The 5,161-nt window shown below is 38.5% G+C and overlaps 1 pseudogene; it reads right to left on the reverse strand.

The window, feature by feature from the left end:
• Nucleotides 1-4,057: 4,057 nt before the first annotated feature.
• LOC119808811 lies at nucleotides 4,058-4,739 on the reverse strand (annotated as a pseudogene).
• Between the last annotated feature and the right edge of the window lie 422 nt (nucleotides 4,740-5,161).

Genomic DNA, 5,161 nt, shown 5'->3' on the forward strand with positions numbered 1-5,161 from the left:
GAGAGAAAAGGGTAAAGTGGAGGATGGGAAGAGCTTGGGGGAATAGGATGGGTGGGGTATAGGAAGGGTGGATATGGGAATAAGGAACTATATATCTTAGTTAAGGGAGCCATTCTAGGGTTGGCAGAGACTTGACTCTAGAGGGGTTCCCAGGTGTCCAGGAAGACGACCCCAGCTAGTTCCTAGGGCAGCTGAGGAGAGGGTGCCAGAAATGTCCAGATCCTATTGTCATACTCATGAATATCTTGCATATCACCATAGAACCTTCACCTGGCATTGGATGGGGAAAATGACGGAGCCCCACGTAGGAGCACCAGACTGAGCTCTCAAGGTCCTGATGAGGAGCAAAAGGAGGGAGATCATGAGCAAGGAAGCCAGGACCGCGAGGAGTACTTTTACCCGTTGAGACGGTGGAACAGATCTAACGGGAGACCACCAAGTCCAGTCGGAATGGGACTGATGGAACAGGGGACCAAACCGGACTCTCTGAATGTGGCTGATGGTGGAGGAGGACTGAGAAACTAAGGACAATGGCAATGAACATGAACTCTACAGCATGGACGGGCTCACTGTGAGCCTTGTCAGTTTGGTTGCTCACCTTCCTGGACTTAGGGGGAGCTGGGAGGACCTTGGACTTAACATGGTGAAGGGAACCCTGATGGCTCTTTGCCTTTGGAGAGGGGTGGAGTGGGGGTATGGGTGGAAGGGAGGGGAGGGAAGGGGGAGGAGATGGAAATCTTGAATAAAAAAATGAGAAAAAAAATCGTTTTCATATAAACATTTTTTAATTAAGAAATAATGGTCTGGGGAATTTTTCTTTAAAAAAAGAATATAGAATTATTTTCATCTAAATTTCTGAGTTATATGGTATGTTCATATTTGTAAAAATATATTCGAAATAAAGAAAATCTATTATTTTCCCTCCTTTAGTAAATACAATTACTTTCCAGAAATAGATGTGATGACACAGCTAACTAGTGCTTTGGTTCTGTAAGGAAATGCTTTTTAGTTTGTGCCATATAATTATTCTACTCTTCCCCTGTGTGTATGTGTGTTTGTGGATGTGGATGTTACTGTGTTCTTTACCTTCTGATAGATAAGTGACAATTGATAATCTGATATTGCCACACACAGTGAGTACATATGAAGTATCTTCTTTGTTTCATCCTGCTATGCTGTCATTGCCTTTGTTCTGCATTGACATATGTTAACTATGAATAGGAACAAATTTCTTTGTGAAATTTTCATACATGTATATAATGTGTCTTGTTCATATGCATCTCCATTTCTAACTCTTGTCACCCTCTCATTCCCACTGATCTATTTTCCTTACTAGTCTGATGTGGAATTCCCCTCTGTATGCTGTGAATATGTTTTATTGCCATTGGTTAATAAAGAAGCTGCTTTCAGCCAATGGTTTAATAGAATAGAGCTAGGTAGGAAAACTAAACTGAATTCTTGGAGAAAGAAGGCAGAGTTAAAGGGACAACAAGTAGGCATCAAAGGGAAAAGATGGAGCTGTCAATTGGAACCTTGCTGGTAGGCCACAAGCCTCAGGGTAAAATATAAAATAATGGAAATGGGTTAATTCTAGATGTAAGAGCTAGCAAGCAATACGTTTAAGTGATTGGCCACTTAATACTATACTATAGTTTCTGTGTGATTATTTCTGTGTGTATTTCAGGACAGTTGGGAAATAAACTAGCAGCCTCCGACAACACTAGTGTCCATTCTACATTCATTTTGTATGTATGTGTGTGTGTGTGTATGTGTGTGTATGTGTGAGAGAGAGATCACACTTTAACTTAGACTTACTTATGAGAACATTGATGAAGAACATTGCACAAGCATAGAAATGACTATACCATTGAAGAAAATGTCTCTCCTCGCCCAAGCAACTGTAGACTCTCATGAAGGGGCAAGGCTTTATGAACTCCTCCTTTCTCAATAATGGAATGTTGATGGGAACAATCATGTACACTTTTCATGCAAGTAATCACAAGTACTTAAAGTTCAAGTATGCAACAGCTTCATCATGCCCTGGAAGACCATGTTCCATGACACTTCACCCCTTCCTCTGGTTCTTACATTCTTTCCTCCCTGTTTTCCAAAATGTTCCTCAAGCCTTGAAAGGGATGACATATATGTCTTGTTAAAGTTAAGATTTCAACAGCTATTCTCACATTTTGTCAAGTCCTGAGTATCTCCAATTACACTTCCCAGTGCAAAAGTATGTATTATAGTTAGGGTTTCTATTGCTGTGAAGAAATACCATGACCATGGCAAATCGTATAAATGAAGTATTTTATGGGTTGCTTACAATTCAGAGGTTCAGTCCATTATCACCATGGCAGGACAGGGTGGTGTGGAGGCAGACACGGTACTGGAAAGGTATCTTGATCTGAAGGTAACAGGAAGTGGCCTGAGTGTCACACTGAGCAAAGCTTGAGCAAATGAGACCTCAAAGCCCACCCCCATAGGGAAACACTTGTTTCAACGAGAACATACTTACTTCAACAAGGTCACGCCTTTTAATAGTGCTACTCCTTTGGGCGTCATTTTCTTTCCAACCAACATAGGAGCTTCTTTGACCGAAGTTGGTAGCAACACAAATCTGTGGTCATAAATATAAATATTTAGAAGCCAATTTAAGCAAATTTAAACATTAAGCAAATTTAGCAAAATTAAGCAGTATTTTCCCCATTATCAGTTATGACCTTCCTAGCCATAGACTTTTGACATTATCATTTTTATATAGAAGACAGAATCATATTTTTTGATTACTGTATGTGACTTTGGTATGAATGTCTATAATGGGATTCTGATTTATGAACCTCAAGCAAACTAATATACTTAATGGTTAGCTCGTGTCTCACTTCTTAGCAATTTGATTAAAAGCAGATGTCTCTCACACTGTGGGTATCTACCTTAGTGTCAAGGAAAAGGCAGAATGGTACTTGCCATGGAAAAGGGAATAGCTGTATGTGTGTGTGTGTGTGTGTGTGTGTGTGTGTGTGTGTGCAAGAGATGTGAAAGAGTAGAACAACAACATAGTGCTTATAGATAAACTTTCCCTGTGCATGTTAGAAGAATTACCAACCACACCTCTTTCCACATTGCTGGTCCTGATGCTAAACAAACAGAAGCTACAGTCAAGCAGTGATTATTGTTAACGGTATTTCCACTCCATTTAAGTTCCATTCTGTGCTATTTCCCTTGTCCTCTTCCCTTGCTATTCTCTTTTGTATATTTTTTCTTTTTTTTCTTTCTTTTTATTTAGTGCAAATATTAAAATATCTGTTCTTTGTCTAAAAACAGAAATGTCTATAGTGAAACGTAATGTCTTTCTCTTGCTTTTTTCTCGAAATGAATACTGATACACAAATCCTTCCTTCTTGCATAAACATTCAGTTTTATTTTTGTTCTTTAACAAAAAACAGCCCATACCTATCAAATTGCTTTTTAACCTTATTTCTAATTTATTAATATACTTTCTCCAAGTCATTATTAGAAGGAAACTTTTTTCTTTTTTATGCTTATGTTTTTTTTATTTCTATAATATGGTTAAACATGCACAGAATTTGATACGCTGGTAAAGTTTCACTACAAAATTTAGTGGTTTCCTTTGACAGAATACATTTCAAAAGAGGCTAAATACATTTACCATGTAAATTTATTTTTAAAATAAAAATTGTATTTACTTATAGGCATTCAGAACAGCAACAAAACAGCTGCATTTTTTTTTTTTTTGCAATTACAGAGTGGTGTTCACTTGACAAAACCACAATTATCTTTATATAAGCTGCATCAGAGACAACTGAAGGTGGAAAACAAAATCTAAAACCACAAAAAAAGCAACGACAAAAAAACTACCATGTCCACATAGGACTAATTCGTGCTGGGCACCAACCAGAACCCGCTTTAAATTTCCATGTCCATTTCGAACCCCCAGACTGTACCAGGCAAGGTTAATGCCTATTGAAAACACCGCACGGACAGGGCTATCTAAAGACACATTTGGTAGTGTGTTAACTATACAAAAAAGACACTGTACAGTTTAAAAAAATAAGAAGAAAGATTGTGCTAGAATGAACCTACCATTATCATCATCTTCTTTGTCTTCCTCTCCTCTCCGTCTTCTTCATTCTCATCCTCCTCTTCCTTCTTTTTCTTGCTCTTTTCAGACATGACCATTCCATTTTTTTTTTTTTTTTTTTTTTTTTTCTGCATGGCTTTCCTTTAGCTCTGTAGGCAGCCACACCCTGTTCGTACTCCTCCTTCAGCTTGGCAGCCGTCTTTTCGTAGGGCTGCTTGTCATGTACAGCGGTATTGTTCCACATCTCTCCCAGGTTCTTTGCAACATCAGCAATGGATAAGCCAGGGTGTTCGCCTTTGATTTTGGGGTGAAACGCAGAACAAAAAGATCGAAAGAAGCCCCTTGGGTGTACTGAAGTCCTTGAACTTTTTTTTTTTTTTTTGGTCTCCCGTTTGGCAGGGGTAATGTAGGTTTTCATTTCTCTTTCATAATGAGCCTTGCCAGCCTTAGCCATGTTTTCAAATTTCCCCTTTTCTTTAGCAAACGTGGTCTTCCACCTTTCGAAGCACTTCTTCAAGAACTCTGAGGAGTTGACAGAATCATCCTGGTGTTTCTTCTTGTGTTCCTACCTGGCAAGTTTGCACACAAAAAAAAATGTATATGAGGACATTTTGCATAGGAGAATCCTCTCACCTTTGCCCATGTTTAGTTGATTTTCTTCAGTGAGGCAGAGTTGGCCAGTACCTGTCTGGCTGATTGTCCCTGTGTTGTCTCTAACACAACTTAAATTTAATAGATACAATAGGGTAATAATTTAGAAGGTTCAAGAATTTTATAGACCAACTTTCTCTCTGTAGAAGTATGGGAGTCTTTTACTATATACTCCTGGCAGTAGTGGATATTATTTATGTCTTGTTTCCAATTAAATGTGTGAAAATTATGTTTAATGATTTACTTTTATATGTGTATGAGTTATGTGTATATGTGTATAAGTACACCCCCACATGTACTTATACATACTGTTTGCAGGCTTGGTGTGCACAAAGGTAGTGGGAAGGTAATAAATCCCCTGGACTGGAGTTAAGGAAGGTTGTAAAGTGACATGTGTGTGCTGGAAACCAAGTT

Source organism: Arvicola amphibius, chromosome 1 (genome assembly GCF_903992535.2).
Source record: "Arvicola amphibius chromosome 1, mArvAmp1.2, whole genome shotgun sequence".
Lineage (NCBI taxonomy): Eukaryota > Metazoa > Chordata > Mammalia > Rodentia > Cricetidae > Arvicola > Arvicola amphibius.